Genomic DNA, 13,664 nt, shown 5'->3' with positions numbered 1-13,664 from the left:
TGCCACCTGGGAAGCCCCAGCTTTGTACATAGGTATGTTTTAAATTTTTTAATATTGTAATTACTGTTTGTGTATTAACTGAATGGACTGTTCGATATGTCTTTCACAAGCACATATACTTTAGAGACTTTTGTAATTTGTAAAGTAAAATGTGTTATGCATAATTTTCATCAGCTGTGGAAGAGATGAATTATTAATGTTGTAGACTTATCTTGTGTGGTGAAGTGCCCGGTTCACCATTCTTTTTCTCAGTGTCGAAACCACATAAAAATGTATGCAAGCAACACTGCTGCTTTGAGATCAGTTAAGGAACTAACAAACTCAGTCTTGGAGAGTTGTCTCTCCTAGATTGAATGGGTTAAATTTAGGACAAAAAGAAGTTAAAAGAGCATGGATTTTAGAATGTGTGACCTTATGACCTTAGACAAGTTACTTAATTTTTCTAAGCCTCAATTTTGTGTTTTAAATTTTATAAAATGGGCATATTCATGGTACCTGCCTCATAGAATTGTTGATAGGATTCAATGAGTTGTACATTTATTTTATATATATATATATATATATATATATATATATATATATAAAATATAGTGCCTGGCACAAAGTGAAAGGTGAAAGTGTTAGTTGCTCAGTTGTGTCTAACTCTGTGTCTCCATGGACTATAGCCCACCAGGCTCCTCTGTCCATGGAATTCTCCAGGCAGTAATACTGGAATGGACAGCCATTATCTTCTCCAGGGGATCTTCCTAACCCAAGGATTGAACCTGGGTCTCCTGCACTGCAGTCAGATTCTTCACCATCTGAGCCACCAGGGACTGGCACAAAGTAAGTATATAATTCAGGATATATTGAAGAAAGCCTGATGGAATTGCCAGTGAGAATTCAAATGATTAGCCTAGTTTGGTGGGATGACACATAGCTGTTATATCTTTACTAACGGAATCGTTAAAGCCATAAAGCTAAGATGTAGAATCTATACATGATGGAATGTTAATGAGGAAAGATGCTTGTAACACCATATAACATAGAGATTATAATACAGTGTATAGTATGATCCCATTTTTGTTAAAATTAAAATTGTATTCATGGAATTCAACATTTAAAAGATATAAAATGGCATGCAGTGCCAAGTGGGCTTCTCACTTCTGACCGCAGCTTCTCAGGACCCATCTCTAGAGGTGACCATTGTTATGAGTTTCTGTGAGTCCTTTCAGAGATGTCTCATGCCTAAACAAGCATCCTGTATATGCATCTGTACATTCTATCCACCCTACCCCCCATCATTTAGGGAGAGGGTTGCATACTGTACACACAGTTCTAGGGGAGGAGGGATGAGACAATTCATATGAAAACCTTGGTAAACAGTTATATTATGGAAAAAATATGTTTGTTGAAAATAAGTTCTATCTTGGTAAATTTGTGTTTTGTTTGAAAGATTTCCTTTTGTAGCTGTTTCAATTGGCTTTGTTGTAAGTAAAAAGGTATGTTGTTTAAATTTTAAAAAAGATGAAATTAGCTTCATAATATTTTCACTTGTATCAATGTAGCCAAAATATTAATGCTTCAAAGGCTCTGTAGCCACACATCACTATTACAAAGCACAACTCCAGGTGTCTGGTCTCTTTGGCTCACTTAGAAGACAACTTTTCCTGTTGAGGTGTGTTAAAGAAAAAGTTACCCATGTATGTGGCTTATATTTTGAGTCTAAAGGACATAGTTGGTCACCGATCCTCTCCTCTATCAAATCACTCCACAGAAAAGCAGCTCTGCAAAAGTCAAAGAAAAGAGGAGCTCTTCCAGGACTAGAGGAAGATGTAGCAGAGGTAAGGTGTAAGGGAGTCAGGTGAGAGGACTCTTTGCTTACTTTATTTTGCTTGGCTCTTCTCAACCATACAAGGCCAGTGTAGTGAAACGTGTCCCGGTCACGTCTCCTGCATGGTCCCACATTTCACAAGTTAATCAGGACCAGAGTACATTCCAAGGAAAATGAAGCATGGAGTGGGCCACTAGGTTAGCTCTGTTTCAGGTTTTGGCAAGAAGGGTTTCCTTCTTTCTATCTTCCTTCTTGTGTAGCTGACGTGGTAAGAGTAGTCTGCTGCTTGCAAGGTCTCTTGGAAAGACAAGTGGGGGCCAAGTAGGTCCTTGGAAAATGGCAACCTGAAGGAGAGTTCTCTGACTAGCCTTTGGCCTAAGCCTTCATGAAAGGCTGAGAGGTAACTGTAAAGCTTACATGTGGTCTAGTCCAGTTCCCTGTGAGAGACACAGGTATGGGGCTAAAATCCAAGTAAGTAATTAAGAGCATCCATTCAACTCACATGGAGTGTTCTGTGGACAAATTATTTCTTGGAAATCAACAAGGTAATAGACAGGTGGTCAAGGATTTGGGAATTTAGGATCTTAGACATCTCTTAAAGGAATAATTAGTATTAATTACCAGGCAATAGCCAATGATCAAAAAGTCAGTATAAAAAAAAGTCAATATACTTTGCTTTTTATCAAGACAGTTATCAGATACTTACTTAAGGGTTTTTTTTTAATAGAGACAATTAGCACGTCTAGATATATCTCTTATTGTGTCTAGTAAAATGAGATATTTATTGTGTTTACTCTCTGGTTCTCAAGCCTACCAATGTTTTAAACATCCTTTTATGTGCTGTAGCCCAAATCATTAATTACATTCATAATAGAAATGTTACCGATGATACAAGCTATTGATTTATATACAATTTCTCACAGAAAATTAGCCACATGATAATCATTAACTATAAATATAAAATCATTAACTATAAAAAATTGAAGGAGGATATGGTGCTCACACCTATGATAAAGAGCATGTTTATTGGATAAAGCGGTGGACTAGGAATCGGGGTAATGAAGGCAGCTTTGCCATGAGTTTACTTGCTGACCGTTAACAGGCAAATTACTTCCTCTTTCTAGGATTCAGTTTTCTCATTAGTCAAATGAAGTAGTTGAAGGAAGAGATCCATAAATAGGGAGACCATACATCTTGGTTTGTCTAGGGTAGTCCTGGTTTATGCCTGCTGTAATTATTAAGAACATCCCTTTTTAATTTCAAAGTCTTCTACTTTGGATAATTATTTATATGGTCACCCTATCCATAACATTTTCTGCTCTCAAATCTGATACTTAGTGATTAGAGTTGCAAACTCAACTCTATATATTTATATGGACCAGTAGGTAATGCAAACAAGTGCAGCTGCCCTTCTGTAATACAACCAACAGCAGTTAAGGGTATGGCAAAGAGCATATTGTGTCTGTAGGGGCTGCTCCTACCCACCTCTAGACAATTGTTACCTTACAGAAATGTGTCTTCAAGGTTGCAAATCTTCCTATTTTTCAATATTAGCCAGACCTCAGATTTTTAATGTTAAAAATCCTGATTTTCAGATGTTGGCAACTGATTCATAGATTGTTAAAAATCATTGGGCAAGCCATACAAAATATGTTTGGAGGCTATAAAACCTAAAGATCATGTGCTTACAATCACTGAGGGATATATATATGAAAGAGAAAGTGAAAGCCGCTCCAATGTGTCTGACTCTTTGCAACCCCATGGACTACACAGTCCATGGAATTCCCCAGGCCAGACTACTGGAGTGGGTAGCCTTTCCCTTCTCCAGGGGATCTTCCCAACCCAGGGATCGAAACCAGGTCTCCTGCACTGCAGGCGGATTCTTTACCAGCTGAGCTACAGCCCAAGAATATGGAGCGGGTAGCCTATCCCTTCTCCAGCACATCTTCCTGACCCAGGAATGGAACCGGGGTCTCCTGCATTGCAGACGGATTCTTTACCAACTGAGCTATCAACACAGATATAATTATGATGGATAAAACACAAAAGCTGGGTTTCCCCAGCAACTATTTAAAATAACATTTTGATGGTGTTCTGACACTATTTCTACACACAGAACGTTAGTGAATATAAGCTCTAGGCACTATGTTCAAATTAAAATCTGAAAGCAACAGTATGACACACCAAATTGTTAGCCCTTATTTCTGGGGAGCTGGAATGGGCATGATGGAAGAACAATGAAGGGGTTTTCATGTTTTAGATTCTTTTATATGTGTAATTAAAAAACTTACAATAAGAAATATGGACAGGAGGTTCACAAAACTTGTCACTCCAACAGAGAGACATGCATCAGGCTTATCATTCTCCCTGAAGCAACCGCCAAAAGCTGAAGTTTCAGAAGACAGTAAAGCCTTCCCATAATGCACCCATGCAGTGTTAGCCCCAGGGTGGTGTGAGTGACAGAATTTGGCAGTAAAGTGGGTAAAATTAAATGTCTTCAAAATTCAGAATATAGTAGGAGTTTGGGGATAGCTGATAATACCACTATGTTATGTCAACAGTAGAAAGAAGAGGGAGAGAGAGAGAAAAGCTCTCTGGCTTTTATACCATGATCTATATTTTCCTGGAGCTAAAGGCATTTTAAAAAGTGGATTAATGCTGAAATCCTATATTTCTGAAAGTCATTTTGCTTTCAGCTTCTTGCTTAACAATTTCTAAGAAATGTTGTTGTCAGTTAGAAATGCTCTAACTTTTCTTCCCATTCTCTTCTATTCTATCACATCCAATGAAGGTTTGATCTTTGAGAGTCCGAACAACTGCAGTAAATACATTCCAGATTTCCACTGCACTCTACTAACACTTGTGAATCACTGTCATTCTTCTAGGATTCAGTTAAAGAGTGGCAATTAGAAGTTACTTTAATGTCTAAGAAAAGGATAGAGAACAGACTCCGCAAATAGAAGGCCACCTTTACTCTTTTCAAACTCAGCTCAAGTTATGAGTAGAAAATAGTTTTCATGTAAGCACGCAAACAGTTTTTCCCAAACCTTGTAGAATCCATATTTTAAAGAAACTTCCACATGAATAGACCAAATGAATCAAGCATACTAATAGTTTGTAATGCACATATGCATGTGCCAGTATCATACCAAACCATACCATCAGAAACTTCACAGCCCAAAACATTCACATTTTTTGGGTTGAATGATGAGGGCAGAAAACAATCATTGTGAATAAAATAACTTAACAGATTTTAACTATGTAATTCCCCATTTCAGCTGTTTTCTGCCACTGACAACTTGAAGTTATCCCCAACTAAACTCTTGGTATATATCCCTGAGAACAAGCTCATTTTTGGAATGTCTCCAATTCGTTCATTCGATCAATAAAGAAATGTATATTGTGCCAGGTGGAGACACAGAGAAGAAGACATGATCCCTATGCTTGAAAGTCACAAGCTTGCCCACGCAGCTTGTTCAACAGTGTGAAGTTAAGAACTCAGCTTTACTTATCTGCTTCTGTGTCATATGACTTACCAAGGTCAAAGGACTATCTTCCTGCCAAATTCCATGTTTCCATCAGCTTTTGGGGGGCATTTTTGACATCAGGTTCTCCTTAGTCGTGAGGCCTTCCCTCAGAGACACAATCCTTGCCTGGTTTCCCACTCTTCTCCTACCCTTGGGAAAGGCATTATTTTTGTATATTTACAACATGGCATCGTTTTTGTATATTTACAACAGGCCATGTCCTGGTAACATCTCTCCAAGGTTCTAATCCCTTTTTCTTGGCTGGCCAGGTCCTCAATGCAGGACGTACTTACCTTCTTTACTAAGATAACTAGCTAATGAACTTTTGCTTCACTCAAATCCATACCACACACAGTCTATAAAACTCCAAAATATGTTCTGACAGAGTCCTCTAAGAATACTGCTCTGAGAGGGTGCATGCTCCTCCATGCTCCTGATGACCACTGTACACACTATACACACCTTCATGAGAACACATCTTGGCTGCCATGATTCCTTTACATGTTTCTCCACTAGCAGGATGGAAACCCCTCTGGGGCAGGGACTGTGTCTGCATCCCTAAGAGCCTGGCACAATGAGACACCTCACCCATCAGGACCTTAAAGTTCTCCCAGCAGCAAATCCCCAGTTTTCTATGCTAGACTTCTGATTTACTGCTCACCATAGTGCCTTTTATCCATCCCAGATGGAAACGGGCTCTTAATGAGAATCTGAAGGAAATGCCCATTCGTTCAGCACTATGCTATGTACTGAAGACTATTAAGCAGCCCTGGGCACAGGGCTCAATGTCAGGAAGATCTTCAGGTCACTGAAATATCCCCAAATGCCATCTTGCCATCTCAGGGAACTGAAGCACCACCCTTCCCCAGCCCTACAAGTTGAAAGCTACCAGGGTAGGGTATTTTCAAGGCAGTCATTACAGAGAGATTCAATATGCTCCCCAAATTGGTTTTTGTCTCTAGTCTTAAAACTTAAATCCAAGTTCTGTTCCAAGCCTTTGAAGTACAATGGAAGGTACAGAAGTTCTAGATGTAGGACAAACTTGTTTTCAGATTTTTAGATCTGCTACTTAATTACTCGATTAAGTAATTATAAGACACATTAATAAGTAATAAGACACATTATGTTATGCACTGGAACTTATGAAAAGGGAAAACAGTACTTCCTTTTGTCCATGTGATGCCAAAACTGCTGACAACATAGATATCTCCCTTCATTTCTCTGAAATGTACTAACTTGGAGTCCTCCTTGGGTTTGCCAATATATTATAAAATGAACCTTCTGTTCAGGATAATCTAGAATGTTTTTCTTCCCCAGATCCTTGAGGTTCCCTCCTTTTCCCTTCTGCTTAATGCACATCTGGGCTTCATCATCTTCCAAGCCTTCCTAAGATTCCCTGGATCCATTTTCAGGGATGTACTATATCCACCCCTATTGTCTCAGCTCCTAACCCTCCAGAATGTTTCTCTCCTAAGTCTCTGAGAAGAGCAGATGTTTCTCTCTGGTCCTTTGAAGTGTAAAGTTGTTTCTATGACTATTTGGAATCCCCCCAAACTGGAAATTTCCCAAGGGCACACACATCTCTGTTTTTATTCTATATTCCCATGGCAACCATGCATTCAATATATACAGTTTATGATTATCTGTCACAAATGTGGACATAGCTTCTCTTTTATATGTATTTTTAAACTATGTAAGCATTTCATGTGTGTATTTTTTCTTTTCGTGTCCCTTTCATTTTAGTTCACTCCAAATTATAGGGAGTAATTCTGACATTGAATTCTTTCCACAAAATGACTGGTATCAGACCATCTGCAATTAACTGTTAAGAAATGCTTCAGGCTTTTTGGCAGTGGTTGTAAGTTTAGCCTAAGGCACTGACTTCTATTCACACAGAATTCTAGAATCAGATTGTATTGCTAGAAAGGATTTCAGAGGTCATCTAATCCATAATCCATTTCATATTTTCAAGAACCTGAGGTTCAGAGAGCTTAAGAAGCTTACTCAAAATCACACAGCTAGCTGACTAATAATCAAACCAGGAGTAGAACCTGGGTCTACTCACCTGTATTCTTGTATTTTTCCCAATATCTCACTCTGCCTCAAGCTTTGCTTATTCTAAATTTAGAAATGTTAGAAATGTGAAGCATTTCTAGTCTTTGCAATGAGCAACGCAGAAATCTGTGTTTGTGGCATTATTGCTCTACTTATATAACTCAAGTATAATTTTTGGATTGGAGATGGTTAACAATTCAACACCTTTTAAAGTAGTGACCAGAAAATGATTACTGAATACAACCAACAGTATGAGCTAATTAAAAGGTATCCACTGTGCTGCTACAAACTATTAAAAGTAATAATAAAAATGATAGTGAGGCACTCTGCCTTTGCAAAGTGCTATAGTGATCCAACTCCCTAGTCTTAGAGTAAACAGATGCAAAGGTATTATTAGTAATATAACACGCTCAACTTGGCATGAGATGAAATGCTGAAGACAGGTAGATTTGACTCCAGAATGACATAGAAGAGGGTGGGATTTAATGGAAGAAGGAAATTGAGTTTCCTGATGCCCAGCGTGATTTCCTAAGCTCACTTTGCTCCATCCATCAGACCAGCACAGATACCACAGATACAAACGTATCAAAATGTCTAGTTTCCTTAACCAAAGAAGCCCAGGAGGTCCGAGGCTGACCGGAGGGGCACACAGCTGGATAGGCCTTGGATTGTCAGAGCTCTGCCCTTTCCTCCAAGGCCAGACCCTTTTCAGTGTGAGGGGCTTGAGCATGGGGCATTTCCCAGAGCAAACTCAGAGGCATTATCCCCTTGTGAACGAAAACCGGCACACTCGAATAGCAGCAGCTGGCTCTGGAGAAAAATGCCGCCACTGAATCCTGACCGACTTTCAAGGCCTGCCATTCTTTTTTTCCAGAGCTGAGCCGATTTTTGGCGACGCCCACTCTCCCGCGGGCCCCCAATGCCTCCCCGCTGCCGGCCCTGTCCCCTCCCTCAAGCGCACCAGCTTAGCGTTTTTGCCGCCGCCCGGGTGCCCCGACTACAATGCGCCAGGCGAGCTGACCCAGCTGCTCCGGCTCCCACCCGGGTAACCACGGCAACCGCGGGCTTCAGGAATGCGCAGTAATTGAAGGCCCAGTTTCCTCCCACAGTGATGAGCAACAAGTGAAGCAAAAATAGTGAGGCGGGATAAAGGCTTCGACGGGCTGGGTGGTTGTGGGTGAGGGGAGGGCAATGAGTGCCTTCAAGACTTCGTTTGTTCTCTTAACAACCCAGGGCAGTGAAGAGCCTAAACGTCCTTTACCTTTCAGAAATCTTCGCACACATTTTTAAGTGAACAAGTAGTACCACAAACCACCACCTCTTTGCTTGCTTCTAGTAAATGAATGGAGATGTACACAGTCCTGTAAAAGTGAAAGTGTTAGTTGCTCAGTGGTGTCAGACTCTTGGTGACCGCATGGACTGTAGCCCAACAGGCTCCTCCATCCATGGAATTCTCCAGGCAAGAATACTGGAGTAAGTTATCATTCCCTTCTACAGGGGATCTTCCTGACCCAGGGTCTCCTGCATTGGCAGGAGCTCCCAGGGAAGCTGGTGCACATCCATAGGCTCCCTAATTAGAATGCCTGCTAACATCCTGGGGTCAGCAGGTGAAGGTGAGCTGAAACTAATTTGCTCCCAGCTCCTCTGGCTCTTCTGTTCTCTACGATCAAAAAAAAAAAAAAAAACCCTTCCAGGTGATCATCTCTAAAGATGGGATGATCATCACACCTGTATGCCTGTTGTCTTGATATAAATTATTTAAAATCTCCCCTTTTCACTCTCAAGAGTATCCTAATTTGGACAAGAACTTATAAGGTTATCCTAGCTAAAGTCTTTCCAAGTCCATCCAGATCCTAATCCAGGTCTTAGATGTTCCCCAAACCCTTCCAGCCTTCATCGAATGGCCTGTATGACCTAATCCTTGTATGTAGGTCAGGTAGCAAACACTGTGTAATTAACTGAGAAACAGGGGCTTTCAACAGCTACCAAAACATAGCAACAAAAAGATTGCATGCTGGGACAGAATACCTTGAAACCCACTAGCAGGAAGATTCCCACAGGGCTGATTAGGGTCACCACTGCATAGCACTGCACAGATGTCATCGGGAAAAACATGAACCTATTAGTAACAGGATTGCCAATTCAGATGGCTCATTAAAGCCTCTGCCTATGGAACAGGCTAAAGGAAAATCGGCTCTCTAGGACGAGTCCCAGAACACAGAATTTCCTAAAGAGGGTTCCCTCAGATGAGGGGTGGCACACTGCAAATTAGATGTGGGGGATGGGAAGAAGTAGGAGAAGGAAACTGACATTTTGTTGTTGCTGTTTAGTCATTCAGTTGTGTCTGACTCTTTGGTGACCCCCCAGACTGTAGCCCGCCAGGCTCTTCTGTCCATGGGCTTTCCCAGGCAAGAATACTGGAGTGAATTTCCATTTCCTTATCCAGGGGATCTTCCCAACCCAAGGATCGAACTTTAGTCTGCACTGCAGGCGGATTCTTTACTGTTGAGCCACCAGGGAAGCCCCGAACTGACATTTACTGAGCTTGTATTCTGTGCTATTTAATCCTCACAATAGGTCTTCCACGTTAAATTTTATTTTTCCTCCCTCATTTTTACAGATAAGGAAACCATGACTCATCAACATTGAGTTATTAAAGGTTATATGGCTGCACTGAGTCCACGTAAATGTGACCCCCCAAAGCCCATGCTCTTCACAGTGGACCTTATCCAGTATCCAGATTGACCTTTGATCAAGATCAGGGTTTTGCAACCTTAGCACTATTCACATGTGGGGACAGATAATCCTTTGTTGGAGGTGGGAGGGCTGTTCTGTGCATTGTGGGATATTCAGCAGTCTCCTAGGTTTCTACCCGCTAGATGCCATAGCATCCCACAAGCTGTGACAATCAAAATGTTTCCAAATATTGCCAAATATCTTCTGGGGGGCAAAAGTGACCAGTCTTGTGAATCAGTAGCCTAGATATTTAATATCAATACACTTTTTAACTTTTCTTGCATTTTTCTCTCATTGACTCGTAAATATAATACTTATCTTCATCAAAAGATGGTAATTTATATAGGGACAGAACAGTGCCTTTTATTTATTTTGTATCCTCCCTGTGCTAGGGACATAGTATGCAAAAAAGACTGGTTAAAAGTTAAATCATAATGCAAATACAAGTCACACTTGAAGCAAAACTGACTCCATTCCATGATATGCCCATCAAAGAACAAGGTTGTCATTATGCAGTAGAGAGGTGTGAAGGCCACCGGAGGCTTCTTGCAAAGGGTGAAAAGCATGATCCCCAGTTGTTGAAGCAACCACAAACCCCACTCCATCCTCAGAGGGTAGAATGCTCACTGACAGCCATTAAACAGAATCAACTTCTTATTGATGCCTGGCTGATTTTTCTGCCTCTTCCTTCTTCTCCACTCCTTCAATGCATTACTCTGGTTCTTCTCAAAACCAAGATCAACAGAGGCATGTAGGTAAGCTCAGGGCAGAGTAGGCCAGAATTAAGAGAAGGGGCTAGGGGAAAAGCCAGTGGATCTGGGGCCTAAAAAGCTCTCTCCCGGGTGTGGAGAAAAGGGAACCCTCTTACACTGTTGGTGGGAATGCAAACTAGTACAGCCATTATGGAGAAGAGTGTGGAGATTCCTTAAAAAACTGGGAATAGAACTGCCATATGACCCAGCAATCCCACTGCTGGGCATATACACCGAGGAAACCAGAATTGAAAGAGACGTGTGTACCCCAATGTTCATCGCAGCACTGTTTACAATAGCCAGGACATGGAAGCAACCTAGATGTCCATCAGCAGACGAATGGATAAGGAAGCTGTGGTACATATACACAATGGAATATTACTCAGCCATTAAAAAAAATACATTTGAATCGGTTCTACTGAGATGGATGAAACTGGAGCCCATTATACAGAGTGAAGTAAGCCAGAAAGAAAAACAACAATACAGTATACTAATGCATATATATGGAATTTGAAAGATGGTAACGATAACCCTATATGCGAGACAGAATAAGAGACACAGATGCATGGAACAATTTTATGGACTCTGAGGGAGAAGGTGAGGGTGGGACGTTCTGGGAGAATAGCATTGAAACATGTATATTATCATATGTGAAACAGAACACCATTCCATGTTCGATGCATGAGACAAGGGCTCAGGGCCGGGGCAATGGGATGACCCAGAGGGATGGGATGGGGAGGGAGGTGGGTGGGGGGTCCAGGAAGGGGAACACATGTAAACCCATGGCTGATTCATGTCAATGTATGGCAAAAACTATTACAATATTGTAAAGTAATTAGCCCCCAACTAAAATAAATAAATTTATAAAATAAAAAAAATTAAAAAAATTAAAAAAAAAAAAAAGCTCTCTCCCCATATTAGTTCTGTGTCTCTGCTTTCATGGCAGTCAGTGCAGTTATCTCGACTCTTCTAGAAATCTGAAGATGGATAGGATAGGTCTGCCTTCCAAGAGGAATCAACTCCACTTTAAATCTTTCATTTGAAACCAAGATAGCTGAACTATAAGCGACTCTACAAATGAAAATGTAGGAACGGCCCAAATGGAAGATGTTCCAAAGGAGTAACCTCCAGATTTATGGCTAGAGTGTGGCTCTGTAATTAATGCCTTCTCTCCTTTTGGCCAGGAGTAAACTTTTCTTCTCCTCCAGTTCTTTTCTCCTCTTCCTCTGTTTGTAAATCTTCGAGAGAAACAGCAGCAGCCACTCTCAGAGATCAAAGTTTTAGCAGGCAACAAAGACCTCTGAGGAGTCTGTTGCCATGGGAACTCTCTGAGCTGAAGCCCTTCTAATCGGCAAATCTCCTTGGTTAGCAGCACGGGCTGGCAGCGAGGAAGAGAAGGGGGAGGTAGAGTCTTGGCAACAAGTAATCTTTGTAAACAGCCAGAACTAAGGGGGGGGGAGTACAACGAGATTCAAATTGAGGCAGCACTGACAGAGGGGTGAGCGCCTGAGATCTCTGCACAGCCACAGAAACAGACTCCTATCAAAAACCCCTAAAGTGGATCACTAGTTCTGAGATGTCCCTCCCTAGAATTTCCTGATTTCTCATTATGTTCTTAATGGCTTTTTAATGCTAGTAAGCCAAAAAGTTGATTTTAGACCAGAATAACAATTTCAGGCACAGTATTGTGAATAATTTGATTTTTAAAAAATTTAATGCATGCCTGTTTCTCCACCTCTTGTCGAGGTAATATATGCTGTGCTTCAGGATAAATCACAAGAGGAGATGGAAGGAAAAATAGAAGCATGACAGGAAAATATAGGTAATTCTGCTACCTTCACAGGGAAGAATCAATTCCAACTTAGCGCCTACTCACAAGGACCTGCTGGGAGCAAACCTATTTCTGGCCTCCTGGAATAGCATTGCATTTGGCCTAAAAAGAAACAGAAATTGATGAATTCCACAAAATATTAACAGTGTGTGTTTTTGCCTGCCTGGCATTCTTTTCTTCTTTATTTGGAAACAAATGTCCAATTTCTCTTTATGAAGCTACTCCTTTTCCCTTCAATTCATATGGTTCATTTGGGGCTGGTGGTATCCTACGTTCCTCTCAGAACGCACAGCCCACCCCCAACAATAGGACTTTCGCTACACTATGGAGAGAGGCAGTTTATCCTCCTGAGATCAAAGGTGTTAAAGATCTGCTAGGGGTCACATTTGGAAACAGCCTGCTGGAGAATGAATCTTAACAGAGGAGATGGAGATATTTAAAACATAATCTGAACACTGGAACTCAGCCATGCTGGAAGTCAGGGATACCCTTGGACTTACTGGTTACGGTGAAGAGTCTGCCTGCAGGGCTGGAGACCCAGGTTCGATCCCTGGGTCAGGAAGATCCCGTGGAGAAGGAAACAGCAACCCACTCCAGTGTTCTTGCCTGGAAAATCCCATGGATGGAAGAGCCTGGCAGGCTACATGCAGTCCATGGGGTCGCAAAGAGTCAGACATGACTGAGTGACTTCACTTTCACTTTACTGTTACCTAAGCCAAAAAGTTCCCCTAAGCCAGTTTGGTCTACAATGCAGGAGACCTGGGTTCGATCCCTGGATGGGGGGAAGATCTCCTGGAGAAGGACATGACAACCCACTCCAGTATTCTTGCCTGGAAAATCCCATGGACGGAGGAGCCTGGTAGGCACAGTCCATGGGGTCGCAAAGAGTCGAGCACGACTGAGCGACTTCACTTCACTTCACTTCAAGCCAGTTTGAGAATCTGTCCCTT

At 41.4% G+C, this 13,664-nt stretch overlaps 1 protein-coding gene and 1 long non-coding RNA gene across 7 annotated transcripts in view; one reads left to right on the top strand and one right to left on the bottom strand.

Annotated features, from left to right (window-relative positions):
- Positions 1 to 11,786, top strand: part of LOC145505934 (uncharacterized) — a 32,825-nt gene extending 21,039 nt beyond the window's left edge. The window contains exons 3-6 of the long non-coding RNA XR_014053390.1: positions 666 to 825; positions 1,757 to 1,823; positions 8,732 to 8,868; positions 10,016 to 11,786. This is a non-coding gene — a long non-coding RNA (uncharacterized LOC145505934). The remainder of the gene's footprint in view (positions 1 to 665; positions 826 to 1,756; positions 1,824 to 8,731; positions 8,869 to 10,015) is intronic.
- Positions 1 to 13,664, bottom strand: part of ILDR2 (immunoglobulin like domain containing receptor 2) — a 69,399-nt gene that overhangs the window by 26,454 nt on the left and 29,281 nt on the right. The window lies entirely within an intron of this gene.

This window comes from Giraffa tippelskirchi, chromosome 5 (assembly GCF_054371585.1).
Source record: "Giraffa tippelskirchi isolate mGirTip1 chromosome 5, T2T-mGirTip1v1.2.pri, whole genome shotgun sequence".
NCBI lineage: Eukaryota > Metazoa > Chordata > Mammalia > Artiodactyla > Giraffidae > Giraffa > Giraffa tippelskirchi.
The sequence above is the reverse complement of the archived record's forward strand: the minus strand, read 5'-3'. Positions and strand labels throughout refer to the sequence as shown.